Source organism: Bombina bombina, chromosome 5 (assembly GCF_027579735.1).
Source record: "Bombina bombina isolate aBomBom1 chromosome 5, aBomBom1.pri, whole genome shotgun sequence".
NCBI lineage: Eukaryota > Metazoa > Chordata > Amphibia > Anura > Bombinatoridae > Bombina > Bombina bombina.
In genome coordinates, this window is record NC_069503.1 from 796,667,247 (window position 1) to 796,679,535 (window position 12,289).

The window sequence follows — 12,289 nt, forward strand, 5'->3', positions numbered from 1 at the left end:
AGGTTAATTTAATTAATGAAAAAGAAGAGTGGTTCATCTTTTACAGCTAGTCCAACATTAATCTACAATCTTCTTTGGGTTAACATAATTAAACAAATTATATTGTCTAAAATTTTATAAAATAAGGAGAAACACTCACCACAGAAGAGAAGACTGGATGAAGTAGGCCTCGCTTATTGATAGATGGAAAAACTTAAAACCCGATACATTTCTGGGATGTTTAATACATTTTATTATTATTATTATTGTTATTGAGAATAATAATATTTTTTATGTAACAGTATTTGCTTTTTTTAATTAGATGGTAGTTATAATGGAGAAGGGGGAGAAGGAGACTATTAAGAAAAAGGTTATTTTCCAATTGGGTGACTACAATTTAGTGGTTGGGGTTTGTAAAGGTGTTGTGATGCATGAGTCCTTTAAAAGGGTCTTAGGGTTAAAAGGGCTTAAGATGGGAGAAATAGTTTGGGATAATTACAGTAGCTAATGACTTGTGTTGGGAAGCTGCAGGTTCAGGTTAATTAATTACATGTTGATAAATTGCTTGTATAACAATACTACATAAATGGCTGACACTTAATGCTCACAAGCCACGTCCATATGCCCTCATGTAGAGGGGATTTATTTCAACCAAGGAAACTAAGGAAAAGAGGTCAATGTGATAATAAAAGTAAATAAAATAAATAAAGTTAATGAGAGTAAAAAAATGCTTTCCCATAATTGTATATGAAGTTTGAAATATGTATGAGAAGAGCACCTCAAGTGGGTATATATACAGAATGACAATTATTTGTTACATAACATTAATCATATAAAACAATGCAATGGAAAGTATATGTGCATATAGATAAAGCAATTGCTGAAAAATTGCGGATCCCAGTAGAGAAAAATGTGTGAAATATAAGTGAAAAATAAAGAAAAAATAAGACCATGATATCATCCGTGGAATATGAGTGAAGTGGTGTCAGTGAGTCTGAGTGTAATTCCTAAAAAAAAGAATATAGGGGGATATTTATCAAAGGTCTGGCAGACCTGATCCGACAGTGCGGATCAGGTCCGCCAGACCTTGCTGAATGCGGAGAGCAATAATATGTGCCTTAGAGGGATAAGCTGAAATAGAGTTCAGATGTTTTAGACATCTAGTCTTTCGACCTACATATTGCTTAAAACATACTTTGCAATTAATTACGTAAACAACAAGTTTAGAATTACATATGAGATGTCTATTGATCATATAATAATTTCTAGTCTCAGAAGACTGAAACTTGTTTCCCTTAAATATATACTCACAACTCCTACATGGCAGAGTGCCACATTTAAAAAAAAAATCCTCTTTGAATAGCAGAACTGGGCTAAAAGAAGCTATTCCCAGTTGGTAACCGGGTCATAGAACAAGTCACTGGTCTGTTGTTCATTCCTGGCAGACTGCTTCTCTTTCTGTATATATTTGTATTGTGTCCCTGGGGAATGTCTCCATAAGGGTGTTGAGGGAAACCAGACATGGACTCCTTGCCCAATGTGCTTAGAGGGATAGGGCTGCTCCGCACTGAAAAATTTCCTTTGTTTAAAGGTGAATTGCCTGGTATTCCGGGACTGGACTGACCTTGTTAGATGGAATTAGACTGATATACTTCAGTAAAGTTTTACTCTGTGAAAAGCAAAATCGGGCTAAAAGAAGCTATTCCCAGGTGGTAACTGGGTCATAGAACAAGCCACTGGGCTGTTGTTTGTCCCTAGCCTACTGCTTGTCTTTCTGTATGTATTTGTATTATGAATTGCCTGGTATTTTAGGCCTGGACTGACCTTGTTAAGCGGGATCAGACTGATATACTTCAGGAAAGTTTTCCTCTGTGAAAAGCACAATTGGGCTAAAACAACCTACTCCCAGGTGTTGACCAGGTCATAGAACAAGCCACTAGGCTGTTGTTCATTCCTAGAAGACTGCTTCTTTTTCTGTATGCCACATTTAAAAACTCTGGTTTTGGATGCATCCAAATTTTCTCTGAATTGCATATATGATGATCTCCAAGTGTTCAAGTCTTTCTAGTGACACACCATATTCCATTTTCAGATATAGATTTTCCATTAAGGGGATTCTTCTCTAAAATGAGTAAATCTCTTTTGATGATTCTGCATATCTGGTTGTATTGTCTACTATATATTAAATAAACTTACATGGTTTACTATTCAAATTTTGTTCATTTGTTACCTTATCCTTCAGAAGAGCACATCTACACATTTTAGCAACTTCATCTTTAATTGCATTCATTGTTGTCTCATCCTAACCTCTGATTACTAAGCTAGCTACTAACTCATCAGCTTATTTAAATAAGTTGCATTTTTGCTTAAAATTGCTTTTTTTCCAAATGTGGTGATAATGTGAATTAGCCCTTAGAATGGTATTTCCTACTATTTTTTTTCCTATATGATTCTGTAATAATAATGTTATTGGTCTTATCCACTATGATTAGTAGGTTAAGAAATGGTAATTGTATATATAAGAAAACTCAAACATAAATTTTTCAATTTAAATAATTGTCATTCAGATAGCTGATAAACTTTGCAATAGAATTTGTATCACAATGCAAAATGAAAAACAGGTTTTCAATGGATTGAGAGTATAATGTTTTATATATATATATATATATATATATATATATATATATATATATATACATATACATATACATATATATATATATATATAAATATATATATATATACATACTGTATATATATATATATATATATATATATATATATATATATATATACAGGGAGTGCAGAATTATGCAGGGGACAGCATTGCACAAGCATTTCACTAGAAATGCTTGTGCAATGTTAAATGCCAACAGCGTATGTGCAATGCTGTCCCCGCGAATATGCAGGGGACAGCATTGCACAAGCATTTCACTAGAAATGCTTGTGCAATGTTAAATGCCAACAGCGTATGCTGTCGGCATTTAGTAATGTCGGGAGGACATGATCCACTACAGCGGATCATGCCCGCCCGCATCATAGTAAATCGGCCCCATAGTGTGGTGGATTCCAGAGCCTGCAATAAAGGACCTTCTCTTTTAACACAGGCTCTGGGATCCATTGCGCCAAGCCTTCTATTAGTGCCACCTGGGACTTTATGAAGAAGGCTCTGGATTAGCACGTCTATCCAGCACGCTAGAGGCAAGTTTTTAACTCTTAAAAGCTAATTTGAAGGAAACTAGTGAATACTGATTAATTTCATCAGTATTTGTTTATTTTCTTTAAATTAGTGCATTTGTTCGGATATTGATTTTGTATTGCTGGATTAAATTGTATATACTGAGTAATGAAGGTTAGTAAGTGATATTATTTACATTAGCTGTATCTTTTCTTTATGTTTACACTACACTATAACAGTATTGGAGCAGCTGATCATACCTTGAATCTGCAAAGTAAACATTTAGATGAACAAAAGCGTTTATTTATGTGTAATATTTGTTGTCATTTTTATTTTTAAATTTGAATATACTATACCATTGCAGAAGAGACACTGCAGTTTGCTCCAGTACTACTCCGACTATGGCCTCGCTTCCATTGAGTAGTTAAAAATGGAGCCGTAAGCTACCGAAGCGGCCGACAGCTAAAAGTAATTTACGGCTCCATTTTAGTACCAGGTTTCCATTGAAATATTTTGCGGATAGCGTGCAGTCGCTCTTTCCGTGTAGCTGTAAGTTAACGTTGTGTTAACGCTTCCATCTGATGTTGGATTTCTTGAAAATCAATTAGTTGCTAAGGTAACCCGACCTTACGCTATAGAATTTACGTACTCCTTACCGGTGATCACCTCTCAAGAAAAATAAAGATACACTTATCCATATTTTTAATAATCAAATACTATTTTTTAATATAATTATATTGACCACTTCATAAATATAAGTAATATGTACAGGGAGTGCAGAATTATTAGGCAAATGAGTATTTTGACCACATCATCCTCTTTATGCATGTTGTCTTACTCCAAGCTGTATAGGCTCGAAAGCCTACTACCAATTAAGCATATTAGGTGATGTGCATCTCTGTAATGAGAAGGGGTGTGGTCTAATGACATCAACACCCTATATCAGGTGTGCATAATTATTAGGCAACTTCCTTTCCTTTGGCAAAATGGGTCAAAAGAAGGACTTGACAGGCTCAGAAAAGTCAAAAATAGTGAGATATCTTGCAGAGGGATGCAGCACTCTTAAAATTGCAAAGCTTCTGAAGCGTGATCATCGAACAATCAAGCGTTTCATTCAAAATAGTCAACAGGGTCGCAAGAAGCGTGTGGAAAACCAAGGCGCAAAATAACTGCCCATGAACTGAGAAAAGTCAAGCGTGCAGCTGCCAAGATGCCACTTGCCACCAGTTTGGCCATATTTCAGAGCTGCAACATCACTGGAGTGCCCAAAAGCACAAGGTGTGCAATACTCAGAGACATGGCCAAGGTAAGAAAGGCTGAAAGACGACCACCACTGAACAAGACACACAAGCTGAAACGTCAAGACTGGGCCAAGAAATATCTCAAGACTGATTTTTCTAAGGTTTTATGGACTGATGAAATGAGAGTGAGTCTTGATGGGCCAGATGGATGGGCCCGTGGCTGGATTGGTAAAGGGCAGAGAGCTCCAGTCCGACTCAGACGCCAGCAAGGTGGAGGTGGAGTACTGGTTTGGGCTGGTATCATCAAAGATGAGCTTGTGGGGCCTTTTCGGGTTGAGGATGGAGTCAAGCTCAACTCCCAGTCCTACTGCCAGTTTCTGGAAGACACCTTCTTCAAGCAGTGGTACAGGAAGAAGTCTGCATCCTTCAAGAAAAACATGATTTTCATGCAGGATAATGCTCCATCACACGCGTCCAAGTACTCCACAGTGTGGCTGGCAAGAAAGGGTATAAAAGAAGAAAATCTAATGACATGGCCTCCTTGTTCACCTGATCTGAACCCCATTGAGAACCTGTGGTCCATCATCAAATGTGAGATTTACAAGGAGGGAAAACAGTACACCTCTCTGAACAGTGTCTGGGAGGCTGTGGTTGCTGCTGCACGCAATGTTGATGGTGAACAGATCAAAACACTGACAGAATCCATGGATGGCAGGCTTTTGAGGGTCTTTGCAAAGAAAGGTGGCTATATTGGTCACTGATTTGTTTTTGTTTTGTTTTTGAATGTCAGAAATTTATATTTGTGAATGTTGAGATGTTATATTGGTTTCACTGGTAAAAAATAAATACTTGAAATGGGTATATATTTGTTTTTTGTTATGTTGCTTAATAATTATGCACAGTAATAGTCACCTGCACACACAGATATCCCCCTAAAATAGATAAAACTAAAAACAAACTAAAAACTACTTCCAAAAATGTTCAGCTTTGATATTAATGAGTTTTTGGGTTCATTGAGAACATGGTTGTTGTTCAATAATAAAATTAATCCTCATAAATACAACTTGCCTAATAATTCTGCACTCCCTGTATTGCTGCCCTAGGCATAGGTCTAGTTTGCATTCTGTAGATATGTTCTTGCATATATTATTATATTTAAATATATACTGATATTTCTATTAGAATATAAGTTAAACTATTTCTATACATGAGACAACAATAAATATTACTTATAACAATTTATTTCTACATTAAAACACTTGCATTATTTGCAAGTTTTATAATTTCAATAGAAAATTGGTCTCAAAAAGCACAATTTTCCTCTTTTACACCTAGTTGAGCTGGATGTAATATTTCTCAATGTATCGACAGCCTCCGACAGTACATTAACGGTTTGCGCTTTCATTGGAAACCTAGTATAATTTATCGATTAATGGCTTATATTACTTTCTATGGGATGCGAAGATTTTTTCGGCAGCCGGAGTCCAGCTGCCGATATTGAGGTATAACGTGCCATTGGAAATAGTCGATAAACGATATTGCTTTCGACAGCATATTTAACGGTTTGCGAGTGCACGCAAACTGAATTACGACTCAATGGAAGCAAGCCCTAATTCTTTACCATTTAATTAAAAAAATGTACATACTTGCCACTTGGTGGCAAAACATTAATAAGATTTCTGGTATATGTACTTTAAGACCCAATTAATATGTTAAATTAGTTTCTTGAAAGACTAAGTTCTGCTGTGACAAGTTTCTGGGCTTGAGACTGAGATTCTATAACATCTGCAGACAGGAATAATTTCTTTTGTTACTGGACTTTCACCCTCCAACAGTATTTTCCGGTATTTCTAGATTTTAATCTAACATTATTCCTACACAAAACGATTGCATAGTAGTATAAGTAATATCCTATTTATTTATTTATTTATTTATTTATTTATTTATATATTTATTTATTTGATCTATTTATGTATTTATATTGCTTTTTCCAAACCATTAATTAAATTAATTAAATAAAAAACACTTTAATTGGTCAATGATATAACAACAAATCTAATTAAGAAAAATTAGAAACAGAGATAACAAGCATTTTAAGTACATTTTTGCAACAATTTTAGCAGACAAATGATTTGATATGTAAGTGAAAGTAAACATTGTTGATTAATATTGATGATAGTGACAGTCTAATATGTTTGAAGACAGGTATTTCACTTAACCATTGATATCAATTCATGGCATGTGAGCAATTGACAGTTTCATATAAATTCCTTAAATTAATTTTAACACAATTGAATGGTTATTTATTAATATGTGAGCTGAAAAATACACAAGAACGTTAACACAAAAAAAGCTGTGTAAATATTAAAAAATGCTACTCAAAACAGGCAAAAATAAGGAGTGGCAATGGAAAATAGATGGCGCTGGTCTTTGGAATAATATTTCTCTAAATGATGAAGAGAAAAAAAGGTCTTGAGGTGTATGCAAAAACCAGTGAATATAAGTGCAGTATACTCACTCCATATATTGTAGGAGTTCAGCTGCGGTGTGTTATATTTCTAGGCAATGGAGGTCCCCAGAGAGAATATAGGATATTCAGGATATATCCTGAGCTGGTAGGTAGGTCTGTAAGTGAATAAAGACTCAAATTGACCAAAAGTTGTCCAGTGAATAAAGAAAAACAAAGTAGTAACTTACTCCATATAAAGGAGAATCCGGCTTGTCACAGCAGAGAAGAATATCAACAGTCTTCCAACTATGATAAAAAGATATATTTATTGGCTCAACGCGTTTCAACTTTTAACAAGTCTTTCTCAAGAGCAGAATAAAATTAGTAAAAGCAAGTAGCTGAGTATAATTGCTGTGTTCACAAGCCGGTTTATATACAGAAGTGATGCTATCCAATTTCCTGTATGAAACAGGAAGTTGGATTTACAATGTACACTGTGTTAAAAACAAAAATAAAACAATAATATGAATTGGTGGCAGACTATTTACATTGTACAAATAATATAGAATCTCAAATGCCGTTTTCAAAATTCTCTGTAAATTTATAATTAAAGTGCATAGTCTGGCATCAATTCCGTTTTTTAACCAATCAAAAAGGAGTATCCATTGAATTGTACAATCCGGATTAGTTAAAAAAACAGTCCTCAAATGAGTAGTCTACAGTGTATGAGTTCCGTTTCAGGTCCGGAGTGGGGTCACGTGTGTGGAATAGCCAATCCATATGAAGTTATGAGATGAGCGGAGCGGCTGTTCTGTATAGAGTTTGCAAGTTGTGAGGGAGTTATTGATAGGTCCATACTGGTAGGAGGAGGGTCTTGTGACGTAGGTTTACTCTGTCTCTTATCAGGATTAAATACAATTGCATAGTCTAAAAGAAAAGCGAAAAAGAAGTGAACAGTATTTGTTCTCACTCATGCTTGTAACATAAAGAATTGCTTTTATTATACGATATTATACCATTTCACAGTTGTATTACACTTGTAACTTTAAATTTGTAATGCATGTTACAAACTATGGTCATAAAAGAACCATAAAGGACAGATCAAAAGATAAGATAAACATAGCGGAATGACATTTTAATGGGGCAAACAATAATATGGTTTATGTTGCATAGGTAGCCATTGAAAAACATTAGTTGCAAAAATGGAAGTAAAAATGACAATAAAAAGCATCATTCTATTGTAAAATCATACATACAGACAAATACATGAAAAAAAATATCTAATCCCTATGGAAAACATTTAATATTAATTCATCCAACTAAAGGCTTCCCAAATTCATAATTGATGGTTAGGAGTTATTATTTTGAATAAGATAGAGAAAATCTAAAATGTAATATAATGCTATTTCCACCTTTAGGGTATAATATCGTATGATAAAAGCAATTCTTTATGTTACAAGCATGAGTGAGAACAAATACTGCTCACTTCTTTTTCGCTTTTCTTTTAGACTATGCAATTGTATTTAATTCTGATGAGAGACAGAGTAAACCTACATCACAAGACCCTCCTCCTACCAGTATGGACCTATCAATAACTCCCTCACAACTTGCAAACTCTATACAGAACGGCCGCTCCGCTCATCTCATAACTTCATACGGATTGGCTATTCCACACACGTGACCCCACTCCGGACCTGAAACGGAACTCATACACCGTAGACTACTCGTTTGAGGACTGTTTTTTTAACTATTCCGGATTGGACAATTCAATGGATACTCCTTTTTGATTGGTTAAAAAACAGAATTGATGCCAGACTATGCACTTTAATTATAAATTTATGGAGAATTTTGAAAAACGGCATTTGAGATTCTAGATTATTTGTACAATGTAAATAGTCTGCCACCAATTCATATTATTGTTTTATTTTTGTTTTTAACACAGTGTACATTGTAAATCCAACTTCCTGTTTCATACAGGAAATTGGATAGCATAACTTCTGTATATAAACCGGCTTGTGAACACAGCAATTATACTCAGCTACTTGCTTTTACTAATTTTATTCTGCTCTTGAGAAAGACTTGTTAAAAGTTGAAATGCGTTGAACCAATAAATATATCTTTTTATCATAGTTGGAAGACTGTTGATATTCTTCTCTGCTGTGACAAGCCGGATTCTCCTTTATATGGAGTAAGTTACTACTTTGTTTTTTCTTTATTCACTGGACAACTTTTGGTCAATTTGAGTCTTTATTCACTTACAGACCTACCTACCAGCTCAGGAAATATCCTGAATATCTTATATTCTCTCTGGGGACCTCCATTGCCTAGAAATATATCACACCGCAGCTGGACTCCTACAACATATGGAGTGAGTATACTGCACTTATATTCACCGGTTTTTGCATACACCTCAAGCCCTTTTTTCTCTTCATCATTTAGAGAAATATTATTCCACAGACCAGCGCCATCTATTTTTCCATTGCCATTTGTTCAAGACAGTCACAGAGGAGAGACTGTAAGAAGGCTGCGGTCTTATCTAAAAGGAGAGTATCAGTTCTTGGATTAGTTTAAAGTGTTATTTTTCACCTTACACGTGTATTATATTCTATTCTGTTTTTTGTAAAAATAAGGAGTAGAGTTTAAAAAGTCAGAAAAATCTTGCAAAATGCCAATAGACCACACGCACAAATGAGCGTAGAAATATTTATATTTTTAAATTAACAAAAAAGTGGTGTTAACATTGTTTGATAGTGATATGACAAGGCAGGGCTAACTTCAGGGGGTGACAGGGGTGACTACAGTCAGGGGCTCTGACTGACAGAGCACTCAGGGGCTCTGACTGACAGAGCCCTGGGGAGCTGATCTGCATTTATTGCAATCTGCTGGGCTTACTGATGTCTGCCTGAGTGTCCCAAAAGACCGCTGTATACACTTTTTGAATTACAGCCAGACCAAGAGTTTCCAATATCATGTCTGTGCACATGGACAGCCAGCCGCACTACACTCTCACATCATTAGCACTAGCGCTGAAGATTTTAGGGTCCGCGTCACTCAGCCTACTGGCTGCTCCGTTCTGCTGTGCCCTCAGCACTATAGGTCTGCACCTATAGGACACTCACATGCTGACTCTTTTCATAAGATCCGCCTGAGGTCCAACAAATAGAGAGCCGCTGCCTGAAGAGTGATGTCAAGGGTCATGCGTGCACAGAGAGTTATATGCACACAGCAGCCTCAGCGTGGCCATCACTTGTAGCACACATGGGGAATCTGAAGGAGCCTTGAGAAATTTAGAAGAAGGATCCTGGACCTGTCCACTCTAGTCAGATTATCAGTGTCATTGTGGAGAGAGATAATTTTGGAGATCATCTGACTGGGCGGGTAAGGTGTGGTGTATGATGTTTCCAATAGCTCACACTAAAGGGGCTATAAATGTAAATGAGAAAAGTCTGGGTCTGGTGTGACATAACTGGAACAAAAAGGATTGCAGAAAATAAGAGTCTTGCTTGATGTGTCTCATAGTTGGCACAAAAGAGAGTGCATGGCATTGAAGATAATGTTAGCTTGAAGTATTATATGGGTCATAGCTGTCAAGAAGGGATATAGAGGGCAGAAAAGTTTGTTTAAGGCCATGGTGCATGAGTCTTATTTAGAGTCGGGTGTGGATTATAGTTGGCACAAAAGAGGCTGCAGGGTACATAAGGCTGGGGTAAGATATACCTCTAATATATTCATTGTGAACATCACTTATCTCATAGCCACTGTGTCCCCTTTATGACAGCTATCTATCATACTCTTAACCAAAAAAATTTTATGGTCCCTACACCCTCTATATATCAGCTGTATGTCCGCCCTGCTTGCATGCCTACCTGCTTCGGCATTTGTCCATTTTACTCTCGTGTTTAGATGTTTATATAAATGTATTTATTTTTTTTCTTGGTTGAGGAGTAAATTACCCTATTTGTAGGCCTAAAGGGTTACTTCTTTTGAAAAGTTTGAGGTAACTTTTTGATCTAAGGGATGTGTGGTACCATTTTAGATTTTTACCAGTTTTTATCTGTGCCAAGCCTAGGTTTGAAACATAACTTGACTACATCCTGTATTCTATAGTCTTCTAGCTGTTTTTGCAACTGGATACAGTTTACCATCTCTATTTTTGAAAATGCAGGATCTCCTTTGATGCATGTTGGATTTTATGTACCTGGTGATTGTTTGTTTGCTTTAGACATGGAAGGATAATACCCTGTTTTTTATTTAGGTGATAAACACATACATAGACTGGCATAAATGCTAGGGATGCCACATGTCTGGGAATGACCCTGACAGTTTGGGTTTCCATTTGTGTGTCCAGCTGAGGTGACGTGCATTTGCGACATACTGCACATGCCTGCAGTTATTTCTCTGTTGCATGTCTTGTAAATGTTTTTGTGTGTTTTTGTGTGTGTGTCTTTCTGTGTGTGAGTGAGTGTATTTGTGTCTGTGAGAGAGAGTGTTTGATAGTGTGTGTGCTAGTGTGTGAGTTTGTTAGTGTGTTAGAGTGTGTGTTAGAGAAAATGTTTAAGAGAAAGAGAGTGTGTGTATTTGTGAATGTGTGTGAGAGTGTGAGAGTGAATATCTATGTGTGAGTTTGTGCTATTATACATATTTTGTACTCTGCAAAAAAGTGTTGTTGTGCTGTGGATGCACAAGAGTGGTCGGATTTGGCCTGAACTAAAGGTGGCAACCCTATGTAATGCCCACACTAGCCATTACCGGACAGTTTTGTTTGAGTTTTAGAAAATAAAATATTTCAGGAAAAGCAGCTATGAATAATTTTTTACATTCTGTATGGTTTGTGTGAAACTGCATGGAAGCAGTGAAGGTATGAATTAGCAGCATAAATTGAGCTTAGTTTTTAGACATGCAACACACATAATTTAAGCAGACTTTAGAACTTCTGTTCTATTGTGACTTGTAGGTCTGCCACAGAAACAGGATTTATGTAAGTGTATCCTGGGTGTGAGTTTTCTTATATACATACTGTGTATTAGTATATATGTTTATATGCATACTGTGGGTGTGAGAGTAGTATGGTGAAGTAGTCTTGAGAAATGCCTGTTTACAAGGCCGAAACGCGTTGACTTCTAACTGATAAGCCTAATTCTGATATTCAAATCAAAGAAAGTCCAGCAGCACCACAGTAGTTTATCTTTCAAGCTTTATTAGTACCTGGAGGTAAAAACATGACGTTTCGGGCTCAATAGCCCTTAATCATATGACTCTCATGCTGTATACAAAATCCTTAAATACCCCACACCACAGGTGTTTACAATCACATTATAATCTTATACCTGTTACAATTCTATACTACTATCGCCACCTAGTGGTGTAAATCAATTATTGCATCAAATAAACTATATAAAAAAGTTTAACAGTATTACATATTCGTATATCAACTGCATCTTA